The sequence below is a fragment of the Ochotona princeps genome, chromosome 3 (genome assembly GCF_030435755.1).
Source record: "Ochotona princeps isolate mOchPri1 chromosome 3, mOchPri1.hap1, whole genome shotgun sequence".
NCBI lineage: Eukaryota > Metazoa > Chordata > Mammalia > Lagomorpha > Ochotonidae > Ochotona > Ochotona princeps.
In genome coordinates this window covers 117,277,797-117,303,991 of record NC_080834.1, presented here as the reverse complement: position 1 = coordinate 117,303,991, position 26,195 = coordinate 117,277,797, and positions in this window count along the sequence as shown.

Here is a 26,195-nt window from a genome sequence, read left to right as displayed (position 1 = left end):
AGAGAGAGAGAGAGAGAGAGAGAGAGAGAGCATTTATATCCCTATCTTCACTCCCAAATGTCCACAATGATATGGGGTGGGACAAGGCAAGAATCAGACCAAGATACTCAGTCAAGGTCTCCCACAGGAGTGGCAGAGATGCAGCCATGTGAGCCATCATCACTGCCTGGCAGGGTGCATAACACTGATAGGAAGCCAAAGCCTGGAGCATCAGTCACGAGTTGGACTCGGGGGCTCCAACACCTAAATCAAGGTCTTAATTGCTTGATTCAGTTACACTTCAGCCTTAAAGTATAAAATACACCAGTTAAACACTTCATTTACTTTTTACCTTGCTTGGTATATGTGAGTATGTTATGTTAGTGCGACCATAAAATACTTCCTAGCCAAATTCAAGTGATGTGATAAATAGGAATTAAAACTGAACCTTAGAGAGATGGCAGCCCTGGATAGGTGTTTGACACAGAAGCTAAGGCAGCTCTTGAGATGTCCAGATCCAGGATTGGAGTGCCTGCGTTCAAGTCCTGCCTCTGTCCCCAATTTTAATTTCCTACTAGGGTGCACCTTGGGAGGCAGCAGTGATGGTATAATATCTGGGTCGCTATCCATTTAAGAGACTAGAATTGACTCCCTGAATTCATGGTGTTTGAGGAAGCAAATCAACAATGGGAGATCTGTTATCTCTCTAATTTGGAAAAAAAATTGTATATAATAACTGATTAAGCCTCTTTCTTTTCCAGAATGTTGAAAAATGGAGAAGAAAAAGAGCCTGAGGAGAATATCTCCCTTCTCTTTTGATTTACATATTTATTTTCATATTCCATGATGTGATTATACAGGCTATAGGATTTCCCTCCCTCTTCCCCAAGTCCTCACTTCCTCAATAATTTTCCCCATATCATGACAACTGTAGAGACCTTCACAATCAGCCATAAATGCATCATTCAGCTATTTAAGTGCATCCTAATACTGTAGACATAGACAATTACAGCGAGTCCAGTATCCTATTATCAAGATACATTCAACATTTTCATTGGGAGCCCATTTTTGATTTGGAAGTAGAGATGCAGACTACATTTTATTTTCACATCTGTATGTCATAGTCTCCATTACTCAGTATTATACAACCCTTAAATGAAAAGCCATTTAATAAAATCAACAACAGAGAGTAAAATAGAAGATTAACAATGGCATGAAGTTAAACAACATGGTACTAGATGAACAAGGTGCTGCCAAAGAAATCAAAAAGAAAAATCAAAGATCTTGCTGAACCAAATAATGCTCTTGTGTGACTTGTGAATCAGTGAGGAAATTGATAAGAAAATCAGTAAGTTATTTTGAAGAAATGAAAATAAAAGCAAAAATATCTTTTTAATATTTTATTGCATTTTTGAATTAATTTATACATTAATTACATTGTATTACGTGATAGTTTCATAGGTACTGGGATTTTCCCCACCCCTCCCCAAGCCCTCCCCCATGGTGGATTCCTCCACCCTGTTGCATAACCACAGCTCAAGTTCATTTGGGATTCCCTCATTGCCAGCATATAATAAACATATAGTCCAGCGTCCCATTGTCCAGTCAAGTTCAACGCCTTCTCAGGGAGACTCCCTCTGGTCTGAAGGCAGAGCCAGCAGAGTATCATCCCGCTCCGTCAAAAGCTCCAACATACCATCAGCAGCAATCCAGGTACAATGAGGCAGGTGCAGAGTCCACTGATTGACTTATCAGAACCCATAAAATGTATCAAAAAGAGTACTGTGAATGTCATTGATCTTGCATTTTGTTTGAATGTTGCCTTATATCTGAGAGAATATGTGATATTTCTGTTTTTGTGATTTACTTCTTTCATTGACCATAGTGATCTATAGATGGCAACATTTGGCTGCAAATGGTGAAATTTCATCCTTTTTAATGGCTGAGTAGTATTTCATGGACTAGATGTACTAGAGTGTCTTTATCCATTCCTCTTTTGATGAGCATCTGGGTTGTTTTCATGTCTTACTCTTGCAGATTGTGCTGCTGTAAATACAAGATTACATATCCCCTTCTCGTATGCAGTTTTCATTTCCTTTTGATATGTTGCTAGAATATATCCTGGATCATATGGCAGGTTTATTTGGAATTCTCTAAGCATTCTCAAAATTGATTTATATAAAGGTTATACTAACCTATACTCCTACCAACCACAAAGGAAGTTTTATTTCTCCCCATATCTACACCAGCAGGTGTTGTTAGAAGAAGTTTGAATGTAGGACAATCTCACTGGAGTTAAGTAGAACCTCAACGTGGTTTTCCTTTGTATTTCCCTGAAAGTTATGGAGACTGATTTTTTATTTGTTTATTAGGCATTTGTATTTATTCTTTTGAAGAATTTCTGTTCATTTTCTTTGCCAATTGCTTGTTTTTCAGTTGCTGTAGTCCACTGGTGGTTGTGTAATGTGAAAGATTCTCTCACATTCTGATGCTTGCTTCTTCACTTTGTTGATTGTCTCCTATACTATACAGAAGGTTTTGTTTTGTTTTGTTTTGTTTTGTTTTAGTTTGATGTAGAAACCTACCATGTTCCTGGATAGGCAGATCAACATAATCAAAATGTCCACACTACCAAACATAATATACAGATTCAATACGATCTCACTCAACATCCCCTCAACACTCAGAGGTAGAAAAAAATACAAAAATTTATTTGGAAACACAAAAGATCATGAATAGCCAAAGCTATCCTGAAGAATAAAAACGAAGCTGGAGGAATCACAATTGCAGACCTCAATACAAAGTACAAAGCATTGGTTATCTAAAGAGTCTGGTACTCTTACAGAAACAGAGAGGAATTATCAGTGGATCAGAATCGAATCCTCAGCAGGGAGACCACACATGTACATCCAATTGATTTTCAACAGGAAAAAGTCTTTTCAACAAATGCTGTTGGGACAATTTGGTAGCAGCCTGCAGAGGTAAGAAACAAGAACTCATACAAAAATCAGCCCTACCTGGATCAAGGACATAAATTTGCATCCAGATACCATGAAACTATTAGAGGAATGCATAGGAAGCACTTTCCAAGAGATCAGAATTAGCAAAGACTTCTTAGAAAATTCACCAAAAGCATTGGCACTCAAAGTAAAAATAAACAATTGGGACTACATCAAATCATCCCATCTTTAAATAATTTGCTTCTTAGCAACATACTCAGCATGAAGACAGGAAGAAGGAAAGAGACTGAGATTAACATGAACATTTTGTATTTGCCTTTTGCAACGTACTTTGTGTCATTTAGTTTCCACTATTTCTTCATCTTTGACCATGAAAATCATGCATTATTATTATTATTGCTGTTTTAGACATGGAATCACTATTGCTTCTCAGTCTTTTGACTAAGATAACATATAGAGAAGGAATCACTGGGGCTCGCAGATTAGATGATGTGCCTGTTTTTCATAGGCAGCCCCAAAGATTTCCAACCCAGGTATACGTGCAGGAGAAAAGAAGGCTTCTCTATGGTGTCTGGTTTTATTTCTCTCTGAGTCATTGCTGAGTGTTGCTGCTCCTGTTTGTCTCAAGGAACTGCAAGGAAAGGTGAAAAAGCAATACAGTAGCTTTAATGACTTCATCATTATTTCCCTTTCAGAGATGTTGTATTGGTCATGGTAGAGTTAATCCTGGTAAATACCATCCACTAAACACAGAAACTACTAGAGAGGCAGCAGCAAAGGCAGTGTGCATGAAAGAGGACAGGCATGTTAAAATTGGGCCAGCTTTAGCTGACTTCTAATTAGAGATAGGGTGGAAAACATTAAAGGGAGCTGGCTGAGCAGTCAGAAGTCCTATTTGTTTCCTAAACAATATAGAGTGAAACAGAAAAAAAAAAATACTAGTTTGCTAAAGTTATAAAAAAAATTCCTTTTGGAATTTCAAATCACCTTTGAGATTGTTATGGTCCACTCCAGACAAAAAAATGCATGGATGTGTTCTGTTAGCTGTGAACAAACATTTTATCATCACGAGCAAACTGGGAGAGTGGAAGAGAGAGATGAGCCTTTAGCCTAGTGGTTAAGATGCCAGCTAAGAAACATTCCCCAGGTCAGAGCACTGGTGTGATATAGGCTCTGTCCCTGACTCCATGTCCCAGGTCAGAACTCCTGGTGTGACACAGGCTATGTCCCTGATTCTGTGTCCCAGGATCTTCTATCTATCCACAAATACTTACAATGGCCAGAGCTGAGCTAATCCAAAACCAGGAACCAGGAGCATCTTCTGGGTCTACCGTGTGAGTTAAGTGACCTATGGACATGAGCCATTCTCTGTTGCTTTCTTAGGCTATAAACAGATAGCTGGATGGGAAGCTAAGTATCCAGGACATTCAGGACTGTTGTCTGTTCACTGTCTGGCAGTGACAGACACGGTGCATGAGCCAGTAATTATGCATGGACTGATGGTCAATAACCAAAGTTTATTAACAGCATTAGACTTTTAGAGACAGATGTTCATGGAGGCACAAGCAAGGAGGGTTTAAGGAAGGAAGTGATTTACATGTTAATAGCAAGAGGGAGTTTACCAGTAAACAATTTGTCTAGCAGGGACCTTTCCCTGCTCTGTCATCTGGACTTGAGAATATGGGAGTTCCCATACCTGTGCTGTGAGGGGGAGCACCTCTCTGATCTGTTATTTCAACCTGAGGTTTAGGGATTTCCTGGCCTGTGCAAATGTCAGCAGCTCATGGAGCATTCTACAGGATTGCGGCTGGCTATGGCTATGCACAGGCAAGGCATCCCAGCATCCTCTCTTAACCAATTTTCTTCCTGCAGGTGGCACAGGTGCCTACTTGGGTAGTCTATATGAGTTGCCAGTGCAAAAGGTAGAACATTAGGCTGATTCATCACCATGCTGGCCCCATAATCTGGAAGTTGAAAGGATGAATTACAATGCAAGCCACATTTACTCAGGCATTGCTGTTTATGAATAAATATTGATAAAAGAATGTTTTCCGAAAGTGTGTCCCATTTCTGCAGTGCATATTTAAACATCAAATTTTTGTGTTCTTTCACTGAAAATTAAAACCTCAGATGCATTAATATTTCTACATATAATTAAAAACCTGCATTAGTTTGGAAATAAAACTCAGCTGCTTGTTGTCAATTAATCTGACCACTCACCAACTAAAGATACTTGCTTTAAAAAATGAGAGGAAAAAAAATGACTTCTACCCAGCTGTATAAAAATCTGGAACTGGGCAAGACCAAAGCCAGCATCCAGGAATGCAATCTAGATCTGACATATGGAAGGCAGAGCCCTGATCACTGGAGCCATCACCTGCTCCCTGCCACAGTGAGACAGGCAAGAGGCTGTAATTAAGCACAGAGCCAAATCTGGAACCCAGACATTTAGTTCTATGATGTGGGTGTGTCCACCAGCATCTTAACCACTAGGCTAAACTCCTACCCTGGTGTTTGCATTCTGTGTTCCTATGTTGTATGACTTACTACTGAACAAATTTTGAAAAGACACAATTTTCTTTTGTAGTCTCTAATCACAAGTTAATACATCCTCTGCAATGAACTGTAGATTGTCCTGATTGCTTTAATGTCTGATATGTTATGATTTTTGTCTAACATAGCATCAGATATCTGGAGATAAGCTTAACATTCAAGGAATTGAGCACTATATCTTCAATTACCCTCCTGTTTGACAAGTTATGGAGCAAATTCCCAGATGTGTCACTGAAGATTTTGCTTTTTAACCAGATGTTTTAGTATTTACCAGATGTTTTTCAATAAAGCATCATCTTTCCAAACTTCTATATTCTTATTGTTTTATTCTGTACTCAACAGCATTTTCAATTTTTTAAGTTAGATTTGAAAAGAAAATTAAGTATTTACTCTTTTCATTTCTAACCATGGTAATGATCCCTGCCAGCTGATATAACAAGAAAATTTCCTCTTTTGCCTGTGACAAAGAAAGTACCATACAAACATGGTCATCGCATAAAAAGTTAGCCTGTAAAATTTCAGAACACACTTATTTTCAATGATAAAGTTTCAAATTAGGTATTGTTGAGAATTCCTGTTCAAACTTCTGTGATAAAGATGAGGGAATTGCTAGAATTATTACAGCATTCCTAAATTTAAACCACAACCATACATTTAATTGAAAAGCAAAATATTGTTTTAAGATTAATATTGTTTTAGGATTAGAATCTTCTGATTAGAAAGATCAATGAAATAGATGTACTCAAGTAAAGGAAATTATTGGGAAGATCCACTGAAATGTTAATAAAGTATGAGAGGGCTTGGAGCAACAGCCTGCTAGCTAAATACATCCCTTGAATGTGCTGGGATCCCATATGGTCACCGATTCTTGTCCCGCCACCCTGCTTCCCACCCATCATCCTGCCTGTAGCCTAGGAAAGCAGTTGAGGACAGACCAAAGTCTTGGGTCCCTGCACCTGCATGGGGGACCAGGAAGAAGTTCGTGACTCCTGGTTTCAGAATGGCTCAGTTCTCTTTCCTCCTCTCTGTGTATCTGACTTTCTAATAATAATAAATAGATCTTGGTGGGAAGGAAGAAAGAAAGAAGGCATGGAGAAAAAAAAATGTAGCTGCTTCTAGCAAAAACAGGAATTCTCTCTTTCCCAACACCCACCACACCCTCTGAGTACAGGATTCTACTTGACTTGCACATGTTTATTAAATCTATTTAAATCTCAATCCCTCAGAAAAACTCTTCCTGATTCTCTAAACAATCTACGTGCATCAGCAGATTTCACTTGCATTTCTGCCACCTATGCTCCATTTATCCCTATAAATGCAGGAATTCAATGTAACTTCTCTAGAATGTTGATCTAAAGGCTCAGTGTGGGTTGCTGGTTGGTTCTCTCTCTGTCAGGTTTCCAAGCTAGGACAGTCAGACCTGACCAGAGGACTGCATGTATGTGTTCCATCAGCCATGAAGGAAGCTATGAGGATAGCTGTGCACCACCAGTGACAAGAAGTCACCTCCCTCTTCCACAGTTAGTTGTCCAGAATATTTTGGACAAGAGTAGTAAATTTTATATATATATATATATATATATATATATATATATATATATATATATGAAATTATTTTGCATTATGTGACAGTTTCATAGGCTCTGGGAATCCCCCCACCCCTCCCCCTCCCCTCCCCCCTGGTGGATTCCTCCACCTTGATGCAGCATTACAGTTCAAATTCAATCAAGATTCTTTCCTTGCAAACATGTACCAAGCATAGAGTCCAGCTACTTATTGTCCAGATGGGTTGAACAGTTTCTTGGGCAGACCTTTTCTGGTCTGAAGTTAGAGCTGGTAGAATATCATCACAGTCATGTAAGAGTCCCAATATAACATCAACAGCAATTTGCAATATTATGGAATTGACATGGTTTTGAGTAACCAGTATGTTAAAAAAAAAAAAAAAAGCAAGTCCTAACCACAACCTATGATTAGCTCATTGACATTTCAATTTTAGTTTATATACAGAACCGGCTGCTATATACCTTAAAATGGCTATAAGGTACCATTCAGCTGTTTCGTGTCTATTTCATTTTAGTATTTAGCCATTTGCTGTGTTGAAGTAAAATTTTGCTGATCTTGGCAGATTTTAGGATAATCTAGACTGGCTTGTTACTCTAACAAGACATTTGTCGACATTTAAGGTGCAGAACATTTTTTTTGGGGGGGGATGTGCAGGAAAATCCTCAACACCATGGTGAGGAGTAACTAATCTTTGTGTCCCACCCAGCGAGGCATGAGCCAATCCACGCCAGCTCTTTCCTGAGGAGTAGTAAATTTAAAAACAATCCTAGAGATTAAATTACTTCTTTTTTTATTTTAAATGATTTATTTTAAAAGCAGAGAGATAGATAAATAGATCTCCCATCTGATGGCTCACTCCTTAATTGCTTGTCATACTTCAGGACTGGGGCAACCAGGAGCCAGAGGTAGCAGATGAGTCTAGGTCTCCCACATGGCTAAAGGTACCCAAGCACTGGAGCCATTGACTGTTGACTGCTGGCATGTTTATAAGCAGGAGGCTGCAATAGGGTGTGGAGCTGAGTCTCCATTCCAGTTATTCAGAGATGGGATGTTAGCATCCCAAGAGGCCTCTCAACTTCTGGGTCAACACTGGCCCTTATGATTTCTTTCATTCTTCTACAAAATGAAATTTCCTTGCTGTCTCATTAATGCTATAAAACTGTTGGCTAACTGTTGTGGTTCAATGAAATTGAGCGAGACTCCAAGGCCAGTGAGATGATTTTAATTTTATGCCCAACGTGAGTGAAAAGATTTTAATTTCCAGTCTGGGAGCAACCTCTTGGCATGAGCAAGAAGCATCTTGAAAAATAATAAGTGTGGGTTTTTGATGGCAATTATCTATGGGAAAATCAGTAGGTATATGATATTGAGTAAATATATAATGGGGAGGTTATTTTGTGACATAGAGCAGGTAAAAATGTAGAATGTTAAATATTTGGAACCAATTACTTCAATAAAGATTTATAATGCAAATGCTTAGGATTCTAGTCCTATCACTTCAATGTAGACAGTCAGCAGCATGCCTTGAAGGTAACTGTCTTTCCTTGGAATTCTGAAAGTGCCAAGATCATTCCCCTCTCTCGCTTTACTCCTGGTGTTTCAGAAAGCAGGGTTATTTTCCCATGAGAGGATGCAGGTGTTTCTTAGGAGATTGCAGAGTTCCAGGAACACATTCACCTTGATAATCAACCCTGTCAGTTAGCTCCCTGCGTTGATGCGTTCAGGATCCATGCAGAAATCCTCCCAAAGTCTCACAAGTGGGAAAGAAGTAGAGAGCAAAAATGCAATGCATGTGAGTGAGGACGACACATTGAGATTTCATTATTACATGTAGCCTTCGTCTATACTCCCTTACAACAAATAGTATCCAAAGTTCTGTTTTCCACTTGTTGATTTCTTTGTTTAATAAACCTGTGATTATAAAGTAAATTGAAAGCATGCTATTCCAAAAAAACAAAAATTAAAATGAAGGAAAAGGGAGGACTGAATGATCATTATGTACTTAACATTGTACAGATGAAATAACGACATGTGTTCTCTCCGTATCAATTTAAGAAAAGGAAATAGAGAACTATCTTCTTTGTTACTGTTGATGTTGTGGTCCTGGTTCAGGATGTGCATGAGAAGGTTCAGCGCACAAGAGGAGTGAAGGAAGACCAAGACTGAGAAATGAGGAGGCAGGATGATGGAGGAATGTGGGAGCACAGGCAATACCCGAGAAAAGCCTGGGATGGTGAGACCAACCCTTCAGGACAAAGACTACTTGGAACGATAAGAACAGGTTTCCTTAAGTTCGGACTAAGTGTAGGATACCTTGGATACAGATAGCTTTTGGGATGCTATGCAAAATATGAAGTATGAGACCGGACATGTGCTTATTAAATCTGTGCATCTGTGAAGGGTGGACATCAGATCAAGTCCCACCTCCTTGCTCATGTGTGCCCTGACGTGGCCAGGTATTGGGATCAGAGCTTCCTAAGCATGGTCACCACCCACTGGTTCCTGACAGAGTTCATCAACCACATCGGGTTAGGATCAGCATTTCATTATCTGAAGAAGCAAAGTAGCTTCAAAAAAAGTTCCAATTAAAAGAGGAAAGCCAAATTATTGGTCTATTGCATGAAAGGGTTTAATTTGTCCACACACATATACTAATTTAAATTTTTTTTCCACACATTGGATACTGCTCCATCAGAGCTTCATCTTGAGTTAATCCAATTGTGACTTTCTGAATTACGGGGAAAATGTTGCTCCTATTTTGAGAATATATATATATATATATAAAATTTATATATAATTTATATAATATAATTTATATATATATATATAAAATCATTTTTAAAGGAAAAATTCCAGAAAGAGATGCACCATCTACTGGTTTACTTCCCAGAATGTCTCCAACAACTTCAGTCAGTTTGGTCAGGCTGAAATCAGGTGCTGAAACTCGTGTAGGTCCCTCCCATGGAAAGAGGAATCCAACCCCTCTGGCACCCTCTGCTGATTTCCCAGGAATGTCAGCCAGATTCTGGATTGGAAGTGACACAGTCAAGACTCCAAATGGCATTTCTAAAGGAGGACAGCGTCATTGCTGTCAGTTTAACCCACCATAGCACAATGCTGGCAATGAGGTGTTGCTGCTTAAGACTCACTCCTATTTCTTTTTCCTTATTCCCAATTGTGGCAAATCTGGGAGCTCCAGAATCTAGGAACTCCTGCTCTGTGGCTGAGCTTGCCACAAGGGCATAGAGCTCCTTACATGATGGTCTGTCCTCCAATGGCACTGGCAGCTGCTTGTGGTTGGTGTATTTATGCTTATCAGTCTAACTGTGCACAGTGTGTTACCAAGGAGCATTTAGCTTGGCTTTGATTTCTCTCCATCTACAATTCAGCCTCTTACTGTTATCTTCATCCAATAAGAGTTGTTCCACCCTCAAGCCCTACGCCTTACTGTGGCATGCCAAACTCTCCAACTACAGCAAAGCCAGACTGCCATCCTCATGCCACACTCTGCCTCCAAATCCCAATGTTCTCCATACCCCAACATGAACACCTGTCAATATGCAGCTGCTCAGAGTACTACAATAAAATGGACCATGAGCACCACAGAATTGTCATGCTTCCACTCCTTGATACTAATTCCAACAGTGTCAGGAAAGGAGGGGAATAAAAGGAAAATTAATAGTAAAGGCATTAAATCAGGTCTCGGCCTTTTGGTTAAGATGAAGTGTGGAAGGCAAAGATATCAACTAGTACTTGCTTCCTTGGGTTAGTTGCCTGCTAGAGATTTTTTTCCCCAAATCTTATGATTCATATATAAAATGTCATTTTAAAGATAAGTATGGGCTGAAGACAGAATCCTTAAATGCAACAAGTGTGGTTCCTGCAATAAATGGTCAGCTAGAGTAAAAGAGGAATCTGTGAATTTGGATTGGATATTGTGAGAAAAGCACCAGGTTGGCCAGTGTCCTCTGTGAGTCGAAAGAGACAACTTGAGCCAAGAAGCTAATTTTTGAAATCTTGATTCTCATTATTAAAACCTGGTTTGAAAGATAAAACTAACGAGTGCATTTTAAGAACTTGTTCCCATTGATTTCAATTATAGCTTTATAAACCGTTAGGCATTTGAATATAGTATTTAACCTGGCCAAGGGCAATTGTCAGCTATTGCTTTTGAAGTGCCAATTACAAAATAAAATTGAGTTACTTTCAAATCTATGTCTTAATGACATGCTATTGGTTAGAATTAACTTGATAGTGTAGGTCGCATGAATTATTTATTCCGGGATTCATTTCTCATGAGTTTTGCAATCAAAGTACAGCAAAAGTCAATGTAGACATGACTGCAACTGATGAGATACCATGATTTTATTTACATGTCTAATATTTAAGCACTATTTAGTTCTGAGAGTTGTGTTCTTTTGTTAAGGGGGTTCTCAGAATGGCCAGCAAGGGAAGACAGATCTCAATCCTTAGCCTGTGACAGCCAGATTTCCTGAATATTATGGCTAATCATATATTCCGAACTTCATACACAGCAAGGGAGCTTCCTAGACTCAAGCCAGAATTCTAGACATCATTGCTTTTTTGTTTGTTTGTTTGTTTGTTTGCCTCCCATCTCCACATCCAATTCCTATGCAATTCCTATCAACTCTATTGAGAATATATCCAATGTCTTAGCACTAACACTAGGACGGACGATCTTGAATCCACCAAGGGATGATTGCATTCATCATTTCGTTGCTCTCTTGTCTCCCATCTTTGCTTTCCTACAGTTACCCTAGTATACCCATCAGTTATATTCTTACCTTTGAGCTCAAACCCCATCCTCCTCAGCCCCAAGCCCTCCCGTCATTCCCTACCTATTTCAGAGTGAACTCAAAGCTTACCTACCCCCATCTGCCACACCAGCCACACTTTCTCCTACAAATCTGGGGCATTTTTGCCTCCATCTTTCCAGCGCAGACTCTGCTCCACCACAAGGTTTGGGACAGGCTGAAGCTGGGAGACCAGGTCTCTACCTCTGATTTCCAGGTGGGTGACAGGGATCCAGTGTATTTAATTGCACCTGCTGTCTCCCAGGGCATGCATTGGCAAGTTGGAATTAAAAGTAGAGCTGGGATTAAAAATATGGGTATGGTAATGACCTCACCAAATGTTCACTGCTCCAGAGTGTCAGAATTTTTAATGGCCAGTTACTATGTACAGTAATCATCCTATCCATCTTCTAGACCCTTCCTCTTCTCTGACTCCCTCCTTCCCCTACCCAGAGAAATCCAGATCTTTCACCTCAAACACACTGCAGTATAGAAAATTAGTCCTCTGTTATCTATGTTGTACTCCAACACAGGCCTCATTGAGACTGTTGTAGTTGGAGAGCTGAGAGTATTTGATGCTGAGGCCATTATAATGGTTTATGGTAATGTTCCCTAAGAGTTGGGGACCTGTGGCCGGGGATTTGGCTAGGCCACTTAAGCAATTGCTTTTATTGCTGACATCCCATATGGGAGCACTGGTTTGCATCCTGGTTGCTTTCTTCCAAATCAACTCCCTTATAGTGCATCTACAAAGACAGCAGAATAGCCCGATATGTGCGCTCCTGCCACCTCTGTGGGAGACACAGATGGAGTCCTTGGCTCCTAGCTTCCTCCTGACCGAGAGACCTGGTTGCTGCAGTCATTTTGAAAGAAAGAAAGCAAATGGAAGATCTCTCTCTCTCTCTCTCATAATTACACAAATTTTGAAAAAAAAAAAAAAAAAGAGAGAGAGATGGTGTCATGGCTCATGTCCCAGTTGCTCCAGTTCCCATGTAGCTTCAACCTTCTGACCTGGGTAAACAGCAGAGGATAGCTCAAGTCCTTGGGCCCCTTCACCCACTTCAGATCAGTTCAGCTCTGGCCATTGTGGCCAGTTGAGATGTGAAACAGAGGGTGTAAGATTCTATTTCCTTCTATCTGTGACTGATTTCAAACAAAAATGCAATAAATATATAATTAAAAAATAGTTGGAGACATGATGGACAGACTTATAAACAATGAGGATAGAGAGGTGGGGCAGTGGGGGCGGGGTGGCACCCAGCATGCAGGTCGTATACATCTGCAGAATGATTTCATAAAGCCTTACGAAGGTAAGACGGGACTTGAATGTGACCAGTCTGTAGCAGGCTTATTTTTAAGTTGACAATTTTGTGTGGCCCATGAATGAGCTGTTAAATATAGAGATGGTCCTTGCATAGAAAAAGAAGGAATCCTTACTCTGAATGAAAACAAAATGCTTCTTTCCACAGATATTTTCATTGTTTTAAATTGCAAGCATGTGTTATAACTTTTGTCAATTTTCCAAATGATGTATTTCCATGAAAAATTAGTTCAATAATAAATTGGGTTGTTTGACATGAAAATACTTTGATACAAAAACAAATTTATCTTGGTGGAAACTTTTTGGAATCTGCATATGATAATGTCTCTAAAAGTTTATAGAAATACTCATTACATTAAACACTAGGCCTGGGTTTTTGGAAACTTTATTTGTACAAAATAACTGTAGTAACTCCATCTGCTTGTAACATATGGAAGCACCATTGTAAAACCTCCCATCACACAGTCACGCCGTGACACTCACGGACTCAGCCTTGGAGAGGGAACTGCATTTCCATCTCCTACTCCTTCCATGTCACACTGCTTCACAGCGGTGCTGGTGAAAAGCAAAGAGACATGAGTGCTACACGCCAAGATCAGAACCAAGACTCCAGGCTTCACTGTTGCTTACTTAAGGCTATTAATTTGCATTTAAGTCTGCCAATTTCAATATATTTGGAAGTGAGTAGCTCTTCCTCTGACAAACTGCTTGCAGGGATTGCGCTGACAGATACCACCTGAATCTAGAAAATATTCTTATTCAAAAATGGTCTCAGGCCCAGTGCGGTAGCCTAGCTGCTAAAGTCTTCCCCCTTGCACATGCCAGAATCCCATTCAGCTCCCTGCTTTTGGCCTGACTCCTGCCTCCTGACTTCGGAATGGTTCTGCTATGGCTGTTGTGGCCACTTGGGGAGTGAACCAGTTGAGGAAAGATCTTGCTTTCTTTACCTCCTTCTCTGTGTAGATCTGCCTTACAAATTCCTTTTCTTTTTTTTCCCCCTTACAGGTACCTCAAGGGTGGCTGCTGTGCCACAATGGGTACATTTCTTCATCCCGTCATACAATATCAGAGTCCTGGTTCCCATCGTGGTTGCTCCACTTACGACCCAGTTTCCTGATTTTGTACCAGAAAAAGTCACAGACGATGGCCTAAGGGTCACTACCACTGCCTGTGTTAGACATGTAGATGACATTCTTGCTTCTAAGTTTCAGCCACATTGTACTAATATGAGAAATGAACCATCTGACGCAAAGTCTCCTTCTTTCCCTCCCTCTCTCTTCTTGTGTCCCGCTCTCTGTTGATTCATCTTTCAAATACATAAATGAACTCTTTAAAAAAAAATGCCTCAACTGGGCCTAATGCGGTGGCCTAGTGGCTAAATCCTCGCCTTGTGTCTGCCGAGATCCCATATAGGGGCCGGTTTGTATCTCAGCTGCTCCATTTCCTGTCCAGCTTACTGCTTGGAGCCTGGAAAAGCAGTGGAAGATGGCCAAAGTACTTGGAACCCTGCACCCACGTGGGAGACCCAGAGGAATCTCCTGGTAGCTGAATTCAGATTATGTCAGCTCAAGCCATTACAGGCACTTGCAGAGTGAAGCAGTGGATGGAAGGTCTCTCTGTCTCTCCTCTCTGTACAGCTGCCTTTGCAATAAAAAATAATAAAATAAGTGTTTTGATAAATTGCCTTAACTTCCCTTTTGGAAGACCCTCCCTTCCCTTGTGGGTATGTCTGAAAACTGCAACAGCAGCGAGTACATTTTTTGACCCGTATGGGGTATTTATTATGTTTCTAAAAGCTATTGTGTTTTCACAGTGATAGTTTAATCTGGCATTTCTTCTACTTTGTTCCATGAGAGTAGCACACACTTGGGAAATGGGTCACGAGGGAACAAATTTCTTTGTGATAACTGCATTCAAGCATAAGAAGAGAGAGAGAGAGATCTACATTTCTATACTGCTGCGTTCACCTCATCAACATTGGGCACCAGAGTTTTATGATGTGTGTAAAGCTTGAACAGATAGATGCACTCATGTCTGTACATTTGGAAACGTGTCAGCTGTCATTCCAAACACAAATCCCACTGTTCTGTTGGAGGATCCAGGGATGGGCTATCCGCACTCATTCGGGTTTCTATTCTCCCTGCAGCATCCTAACCCAGCGACAGTCACTCTCGCGCCAGCTGGAGATGACAGCAATGCTCAAGAGGAATAGCTAAATTGTGAAATCACAGGTCTCCCAGCATTAATGTCTCTGTGCTTGGTACCACAAAGACTACAGATGTGTTTGCAAAGTAACACTGGGTTTCAAGTGGCCCTAGTCAGATGGACAGGGAAGGCACCAACCAGCACCACGCACTCCTCCATTTTAAACTGCTCGCCTGACTTCCTTCGCAGCATAAATAATGCAGGGAAAAACTAGATAAATGCACAATGAAGTGGAACAAGGGGTCAAAGGGAGGGACAGAGTTCAAACCAATGTTCTGATTAATGATCAGCCAAAAGCTTCAGAGTTTATTGGAAGCAAAAGTAAAATGATTAACTAAAAAGTGATCCATAAATATAATTCTACATTAATATCACTGTGTGAGAGGTAACTGAAAAGCTAATTCTAGGGCCCAGCGCAATAGCATAATGGTTAAAGTCCACACCTTCTACCCCGGGATCCCATATGGGCGCCGGTTCCAATCCCGGCAGCTCCACTTCCCATCCAGATCCCTGCTTGTGGCCTGGGAAAGCAGTTGAGGATGGTCCAAAGCCTTGGGACGCTGCACCTGCGAGGGAGACCCTGAAAAAGCTCCTGGCTCTTGGCTTTGGATTGTCTCAGCTCCAGCCATTGCGGTCACTTGGGGAGTGAGTCATCGGACGAAAGATTTTCCTCTCTGTCTCTCCTCCTCTCTGTAAATCTGCCTTTGAATATAAATAAATAAATAAATAAATAAATAAATAAATAAATAAATAAATCTTTAAAAATGCTAAGTCTAACATCTTTACATCAAGAATATACAAGATATCCCTGAAGGAAGAAAACCAGGAAGACTTGTTCCTCGGAGTGTCAGGATTTAAGCACAGAGGGCGATGGGTGCAGTTAAGGCGATGCATGGGTCACCCGTATCCCATAGGGGAGTGCCGGGTTCTGGTTTCAGTTCTGCTCTGATTTCAGCTTCCTGTTGAGGCACACCCTTGGAGGCAGCAGGTGTTTCCTCAGGTAGCTGGCTGATGGCCAACCATGTAGAAGACCCAGACCAAAATGCAGGCTCCTTGCTGCTCTCTGGTCCTGATCTGGTTATTTCGGACATTTGGGAAGTAACACTTGATAGGTCTCATTCACTTTTGTTCACAAATAAAGCCTAGAAAAGAAACAAACAAACAAACAAACAAAAGTCTTGTTTACAAAACCAGCTGGTGGGGCCATACACAGTGGCCTAGTGGCTAAAGTCTTAGCCTTGAATGTGCTGGGATCCCATGTAGGCGCCAGTTCTAATCCCAGAAGCTCCACTTCCCATCCAGCTCCCTGCCTATGGCCTCGGAAAGCAGTCGAGGACAGCCCAAAGCTCTGGGACCCTGAACCTGCGTGGGAGACCTGGAAGAAATTCCTGGCTCCTGGTTTCAGATCAGCAGAGTTCCGGCTGTTGAAGTCACTTGGGGAGTGAATCATCAGACTGAAGATTTTCCTCTCTGTCTTTCCTCCTCACTTTATATCTGACTTTGCAATAAAAATAAATAAATCCTAAAAACAAAAACAAAAGTTGTTGTTCTGGACTCTATCTCTAAGCTACGGTTCTCTGATCCATGACATAATAGCATATATCTATGATGAATTCAAACTTAAGCTGCACATAAAACCAGAATCCGCTTTCTAATGCTCACAACAGTTTATCTTTTCATTCTTTTGATCTTTACTATGGCATTTATGGTACAAAGCCTACTAACATTCATATTAGTTTTATGCACATGTCTGTATGTGCATTTTTTAAAATATGCTTAAGTTTTGGCTTTCAATTTCCTTCCGCCCCCTCTGATCAGAGTACACACATTTAATTGGGAGTCTTTTTTTTCCCTTTAGTTACAAGACTTCACCATCCTTAAATTGTAAATTAGCAAATTGGCTAAGGCATCAAACTGCTATTCTGAATTCCCAACCTCAAAATGGGTACAGTTAACCAGAGAACATTTCCTAGCAAAACAGAAGGGAAAATAATCTTTCCAGAAATAAAAGTGAATACAACTCAACCCCATGGACCCAAAGGGGTATGATATTTTTTTCACCTCTTTTAAGTTGGCTAAAGTCACAATTACCACTGCCTGGGCTTTGCTTCATGACAAACTGTACATCTTTAATGCTGGGAGCTAACAGAAAGGAAGATGGTCATCTCTTTCCCAGCCCCCTTCCCTATGCTCAGCAGGTTCATCTTGTCTGGTAGCAGGCAGAAGAGCTGACAGTACTGAGTGCCTCTCTGACATCTGCATGGGGAGCAGTCAGCAAACCAGTGGGAGCAGAAATGGCATGCCAGACCTTCAAGATGATGTCAGGGTGCAAAGGACAGCCAAGTCATGCACATGCTCAGGACACTAACTCTACATACACAGGAATAGATGGGAAGCGTGAATTTGAAAGCTTCTCTAGAGTCCAGCCCCAATGGCATGGCACTGGAAGTTAAGCACCTGGCTACAATGCGGGCATCCCATATGGGAACCCATGCCAGCCTCAGTCACTCCATTTCCCATCCATCTCCTTGCTAATGCACCTGACAAAGCATCAGCAAAATGGCCAAGTGTTGTGTTATTTGCTTCTGGGTTAGTTGTGCCCTCTATTTCCTAAGAACTTGACTGAGCTTCCATCTTCATCTGCAGAATTCTGAGGGCCTCAACTGTGAATGAGGCCACCGGGGAGATAATTTATTTCTTTATGCCAGGATTTTAGTACGGTGAGAAGGAGATGAACAACAAAGTTCCTAAATGAAAACTCAGTTCAGCTTTCCTGTTCCACACTACACCAACTCCTGGTTTTTTTGAACCCAGATGGTGTTTTTATTGCTCCTTAAGACAAATGCCATTGTAGAAATAGATTCATTTTCTCAGCTCTGCATGTAGGTTTCAGTTCAAGGATTCTTTGGGGGTAAGGGAGAATTAGCAATTGACAATATCTCCTTCTGAGTACATCAATGTTGTTTAAATGCCTATTTTCACTATTTGGGGAAATTTTAATGTAATATTTTAGGCTTTATGTTTGGGCATAATGTAAATTATTTGAAAATAGTACCACATTCTTTCAATAATATTATCTTCAATTTTAATATTAATTCACTCACATATATTGATTTGATTTGTTTTCAAATTGAAAGCTATGAACGACTCCATCTCCAGAACTTATTCTGCAGTAGAAGCTCTGTACTTTTGTTTTCTATTACTGAGTTATCCACATATTTTTAGGGTACCTGCATCTCCATAGTTTTCTACAGGCATTCTGAAAAATTCTGAAATGAAAGTTTCTCAACCTATTTTTTTTTTAAGCCCAGGGACTCACTGAATTTCATTTAGGGAAAGGTGCGCTTTTGTAGAAACCAATTCCAAGGGCAATCACCAGGAATAAATCCAGCTATGTTCTCTGGTCCACATCAGGCACCACACACACACACACACACACACACACACACACACACCAACTGATGGAGTACCCGTTTCCTCCAAGCACTCCCCAGCTTTACATGTGTTTCACTGATTTCAAGAGTATGAGCATAGATTGGAAAAACATATTTTAGCAGTGGATTCTTTTTCTTGACTGGTAAAGTTAAAAAACATATACTCAGATTCACTAATAATTAGGAAAAGCAAATCCCAACTTTAAGCTAGCTTTTGAATGTTAAGTTTTTAATAGTGAGAGTCCATGAACACTTCTAGATTTTATTGGTGGAAATTCATATTTGATGGGCAATCTGTAGAAATCTGTCAGCTAGTAACAACTTCAGGTAACCTCTCCCACTGTTTATAAATACCATAAAGTGGCATTTATAATAAAATCTGTGGAAGAATAGATGGGCTTGGCTAAAATAACAAACTATAATGAGACTGAATGGGTACCAATAAAAGAATGTGTAAAAAATTCATCACACATCTGTCTTCATTTTTCTTGTGCTATTCTAATAAAATACAGACTCACTAAGCTTTAAAGAACAGAAATGCATTTCACATGGTCCTGGGGGTGGAAAGTTCAAGACAACGGCATGGGTATTTCTCAACTGGATATGGCTTTCTTGCCATGTGTTGCATGGAGGACTGGAAAGGGAAGATGAAGGACAGGACTAAAAGACTCTGACCCAAATGCAGAAGTCCTGTTTATAGGTCAGTGAGTCATCCATGAGCAGGAATTCCATGTGCTCTAGACACTACCTATCACATCACTTTCCCATGTCCACAGCTGTGCTTCATGATCAGCTATAACTCCAGGGGCATTGAGCAAGGTTACCCAATCAGTATTCTCCCCAGGGCATGTTAGCTGGCACAGGTACCTCATGATTGAGATAAGTGCATATCTCCATCTCTTACATTACTTACAACTAGTTTTTTAATGTAACTTAAAGATCCTAGAGTTGTGTTCCCATTCCTGATGAACAGATGCACGAATAATTCCCCAGATTAAGGAGTAATTTTATCATAAGTCACACAGTGGATGGACCTGGTAAGAACTATTTCCTGGGAACAAGTCCTTACTGACCATCCATGACTAAATGCTCCACTTCTCCAGCAGTTGATGCCACCTCTATTCAACCATCTTGGACCAAGTGTGAAACTCACCATCGTCAAGGATGGGGAAGGAATTGGGGGATGGCAACACGAGATCTAGAAGGCTCAAGTGCAAGGCTCACTACCACTATGTGGTATGTGTAAAAGTTATGTGTAAAGCCATGCAATGCAGTGACAGATACGCAGGTTGTACTTGGTTCCATCACACAAAATTCTGCTTAGTTCATGCTTATGCATAGATGACTATAATCTCAGGTATGAATTTTCTGAGTTTAAACAAGAACTCAGGTTATGTTCATGAAAGCTAGAGTTTAGAGAGAAAATTTGTGGTCCAGATAATATCTACCTGTGGTAGATTAACCCTGGATCTCTGCCTGCTACCTGGTGGGCATGACCCACAGTTTTACTGCCAGCCATGAGTGTTGTATATAACCTATGACATGTTTGGAGGTTCTAAAGTGATAGGAGAGCCTTCTAACCAATTACAGTGCCATTGTTGGGTGGGAGGACTGTCAGGAGATGTCCCCCACCACCTCCTGCTTTTTCCTTTTTTACTCTAAGTTTGTGCTTGCATTACAATAAACGTACATGCTCAATCAGATTGTCTCTGGTGGTTCTTGCTGATGAAGAACACTGTTGCCTCACCCCCTTGGTGGTTTTGGGGACATACTGGAAAGAAAACCCCCAAGATCTACCTATCAATCATGCAAATAGATGTGACTTTTCTTCCTTATCTGAAGTGAGAAATCATCTTTGTGTCCCCATTTCACAATGCAGGTATTTGAGGTGAAGAAGACTGAAATAATTGTTCCAAAGTCATATTATTTGCAAGCAGGTATACTAGGAACCGAAGCTATGTGAGACTTTAAAAACTCACAAAGTCCCTAGGACTATTTTCCTCTCCAAAGCAGTTGGCCTTTAGTGAAAATGCTTAATTAAGCCACTTTTCACTCATTAAGCATTTATTTTAGATGCACCAATTTTGATTTCTACTCACTCTGCAGTTACTATTTGGGAAAACCTTGACTTGTCTCAATATAATATATTATTTTTATAAATTGTTAAATATATAATAAGTCTCAATATAATAAGTGAGCAGGCTTTATTATCCAAAATTAACGTTACTGTATAATCCCCAGAATTTCCAAACTCCATCAAAAGAACCTCAAATATCAGGCAAGATTGCTGTAAGGAAAAATGGAAGTTAATAAAAATACTAAAAATAACAACCTCAACTCTGCAAAATTGTATCTGAATAAAATTCAGAAGCAGATGAAAGTTTGTTGTTGCTCCAAATCTGAAGCATGTCTGTTAGTGTTCTGCATTTCCTGCAACCAAGCCTGGCATTCCTGCATGGGAAGACAGAGCTGCAGCACAGTGTGTCATAGAAGCCACTCACATCCAGAAGGCCTGACCCGAAACTCCATTATCTTTATTTTTGCTTAAGTCTATTCAGCCTCCCTTGTGGCGTTGATGTGAAGCACATAATATTTGTCAGAGAAACATCAAATAGTGGAGGCCACATCTGTTAGTTGTTCTGCATGCCTTATTCTACCTGTTCTCCATCCCTCTAGGTGATCATTGAAGATCATCCCTAGATGATCATTGAATGGCTGATTCCTCACTCACAGCTGCTTGCCTAATGAATATAGATAATAGTTAGTGCTGCCATAGTAAATTTGCAAAAAGACTCTAGTTATTGACTGTAAATTCTGTGTACAGGTATTAATTCACCAACTAATTTGCAAAATGTATTCCTAGGCTCTTACATGCTGCATAGGTGTCTGACAGGTGTTTGAAAGAGCATGCACTTCAATGATCATCTAGAAGGACGGAGAACAGGTAGAATAAGGCATGCAGAACAGCTAACAGATGTGGCCTCCACTATTTGATGTTTCTCTGACAAATATTATGTTCTTCTCATCAACACCACAAGGGAGGAACAAATGATGATCTAAACAAACTGATGTATCTATGAAACAGACAGGGTACAGAGGTAGTTTGAGTAAAACATTTTAACCATTATTTTCAAAGCAGAATTATTTTTTCACATAGTTTATCTTAGATATTCAACCGAAAAATTCCACCAACCTGGGCTGACATTCGTATTCACCAAGACATTATTCAAATGCTTTCTCTGATTTTACTTAAAAACTCATTGAAGAAAAAGTGTTTCTGTTTCTGTGGGGCCAGGTTTAGACGTGGAAATGAAATCCCTTTTTCTGCCTTCTACCAAATATATACTTTGTTTGCAACATCCTTATATTGATGGTGAGTGTCTCTAAACAGCGAACAAGAGATTTTATTCTCCATGTGTGGTGATGGACTTATATATTTACAGACCCTCTGAATCATCTCCGCTGTACAATTAAACAGTTCATAAAAGTTATGAGTTTACTCCTCTTCATTCCTCTACACTTTAATGATAATGAGAGGGAGGAAAAAAGAACCAAAACATGTATGTTCCCAAGCCTACACAATAGGCCCCATGCAACACATATGCATGATTTAGCAGAAATGAATTAGCAGCACATTTGGGTGTAATAAGGGTTAAGTATGTCATAAAGTATAACTGTACAGAAAATTCTCAGCTCATTTTGGAATAATTAGCACATTCATGTAACTTTTGTAGTTTAGAAGGAAATGGTAACACTTCCCCCTTGTCAGCACTTTCGGAAGCCTGCTCTCCTCACCAACGTGAACAATCTCTTACTTTGAAAAAGTCCAGAGCGCCACATCTTCCCTGCGCATCACCTTTCCCCTCTGATAGCTCAATTACAGTTCTGTTGCTTCCCCAGACAAGGCTTCATTGCAGGCCTGGAGCAAGTGAAAAGACCTGTATAGACAAAACACCTAATTTTTTAAAGTGATGCATTTACAATAAGTTACTCCAACTCTGTCATTTGAACAATTAAGGATGAGCTAAGAAAAACTTCAACTCTCCCTTAAAATGTCCCCATTAAACATACTCACATGAATTTGACATGCTCATATGTCTTTGCCCGAAGCTTTCGTACCAGGAAAGTCAGTCTCCTGGAAAGAAGAAACTGACCCTCACAGACTCTCCAGTCAGGTGCTGCAGAAAACATCCGACACTGGTTTCAGAATGTTCACAGAAATCTGTGAGACACAGCCACTCACCCCTGCTTTGCCAATGAGGGGATGAAGGTTGCAGAGTTCTTAGGAGCCTTCCAAGAGTCACAGAATCCAAGGAGGACCAGGGGAGGGGTGGACTCAGATTGGCCCAAGTTAGACTCTACCCCAGCTCAAGGTGATGGATGGCTCAAGGTGACAGAGGTTTTAGGACACACACCCAAGCATAATATAAAACTTCACATCCGTGTTCCCCCAAAGATCCATATTTGAATTACAGAGAGAGGAGAGGGGTGAAGACAGAGAGAGAGCCAGAGAGAGAGAGAGAGAGAGAGAGAGAGAGAGAGAGAGAGACTGCAATGTCCATGGTTGGGTTACACTGAAGAAAGAAACCTGGAACTCCATCTGTATCTAGCTGCATTTGCTTTTTTGGCAGAGGATGAGTCTGTGAGAACCAGTGTTAGGGTCCAGGATTCAGGCCTCACAAGTTCTTACTGGATCTCTTCATCAACCTGAGTGACTGGCACAGAGACAGCCAGGCTTGGCATCGGTTAGTGCTGCTGCCATCAAACACGTTGTTAGGAGCTGTGCCTGATACACTTCCTATGACTTCCAGGATCTCAACTTTCAATGACTTGAGATTGGCAAAGGAGCTCAACATCAAACCATTCAGGAGAGGAAGACCCTGGGATGTCAACTCAGCCCTTGTGAGGTGGGAACAGGTTCAATTTCCACTCCTGTGGGCACCCAAAGGAGTACTTGCCAAGATACAATGTATTTAGGCATTCCCTGGCTGCCTCTCCTGGACCTGCACACCTCTCTAGACCACTTGAGACATCAGCAATAAGTCCTAGCTTTGTCTCCAAGCCCCCTCTCCATGTTAGCCTGGCAAGAGCCTTGGTCACATCAGGATTTTAGAATGTCATTGACGTCCCTTTAATTTCAACCTGGTGATTGAATAACACACCTCTCTTTTGGGGGATCTCTGTCTATTGAATTTTATCCATGCAGGGAGAAAAAAATCTATCTTTTCAATAAAAGGCTTTTTTCTCATCTAGAAGATGCTGGCCAAGGTAACCAAAAGCCTTTGATTCTTATGAGCTCTTTCGCTGACTCTGTTTTTATTATTTTATCTCTTTGCTCAGTACACATGTTTTCCTTCGTTACGTTCGTTGACAAATTACTGCTCATTTTTTTTTATTTTGATGATAGGTAATTTATTTACTATTTTGTTGTCTCAAGTTTTAAGACTTTTTCCCTTTTCACGATTTATTTAACCTGGAATCTGATATAAAATTCTCTGAGCAATGAGTTCTCTAGCCAGCTAGGGCTGTACCAGACCTAGATCAGGGGCTGGGAACTCATTGTGGGTCGTCCGTGAGCACAAGTGGCAAGGCCACAATCAGCGGCTACCCTGCAGGAAGTGTATCAACAAGCTAGCATTGGGAGCACAGCCAGGACTCGAACCTAGGATGCTGCTGTTCTGAGTGGTGTCCACACCATTGTGCCAAATGCCTATATATCACATCTGTACTCCTCCTTTTGAGATATGTTCACATGACATAAATTCACAATTCTTTTAAATACTTTTTATATATTTATTTTCATTGGAAAGGCACATTTACATTTTTGCAGGGTCCCAATGACTCAGGGCATCCTCATGCTTTCCTAAGCCATAAGCAAGGACATGAACTGGTACCTGTATTGGATACCAGGAATCGGAGCTGAAGGATAGGCTAGTTGAGTCACCATACAGGCACCCAGATTTACCATTTTAAAATTATGAAGTTCAGTAGATTTTAATATAATCAAATTTCCCTAGCATCAGATTACAGAACACTCTCTTCAGTCCTAAAAGTAAACCCATGCCATTTAAACAGCCCTTCACCATTCTCAAGCCTTAGCAGCTTGTGGCAAAATAATGTTTTATGCAGTTCTTTCATATTCAAGGATCTATTGTCAATACTTTTGGTATGTACCTAAAAACTGCAGTGTCATGTGGAAATCGTTTAGTTCATTGAGAAACCAACAAACTGTCTTCCACAGTGCCTGCACATTTTTATATTTCTTCCAGCACTGAACAAACTGTCTGACTTATCCCTGTTTTATACATTGTTTTGACTCTGCCAACGTAGTGGGTGTAGAGTTACACTGTGTTTTAGTGCTTGATTTGTGTTTTTGTGACAATTAAGAATGTTTACCACTATTTAACATGCTTAATGGAGATCAGTACATATTTCTTAGAAATACATCATTTTAGTTATGTGCTTTAAAATGGAATTAATTGGTCATTCCTGTGGAATAGTAGGGATTCTCTACATATTCTAGATATTAGCTTCCAAATAAGTTTGTTAATTGAAAATGAAGCCTAATGTGAGCTGTTTCTAAATAAATGCCATTAATATATTTAGTGTGTTCCTAATTACATAGTGTTTCCTTATGAGTATTAAATGTGTCTAAATACATTTTATTTCCATCAGTTGAGATAACTGCGTGCTTCTGCCCTTCAGTTTAGTCGTGTGATGAATGATGCTGATTGTTCATCTTTTGCCTCTCCTCTCCTTCCTCTGCTTCTCTCCATTTTCCCCTCCCTTCCCTTCCAGACCCTCAACTCCCTTCCCTTCCCTCTTCTTTCTCTTCTTTTCTCAATATGATCATACTAATTCACTTTCATTTCAACCAAACCTGTATTCCTGGGACATACTTCATCTCGGTTTTTGTCATTGTTGTTGTATGTTTGTTTAAAGATTTATTTATTTTATTGTAAAGTCAGATATACAGAGAGGAGGACGGACAGAAAGGAAGATCTTCCTTCCAATGATTCACTCCCCAAGTAGCTGCAATGGCTGGAGCTGAACCAATCCTAAGCCAGGAGCCCAGATCCTCTTTTGGGTCTCCCGCATGGGTGCAGAGTGCCAAGGCTTTGGGCCGTCCTCAACTGCTTTTCCAGGCCACAAGCAGGGAGCTGGATGAGAAGTGAAACCACTGCATTTGAACCGGCCACCATATGGGATCCGGGCGTGTTCAAGGCATGGACTTTAGCCGCTAGGCCCCTGCGCTGGGCCCACACTTCATCTAGCAAAATGCATAATCTTTTTTCTTTGATTTTAGAATTTGGGCTTAGTATGCTGGTATTCTGCTGAGAAATTTATATATGTATTCACCAGA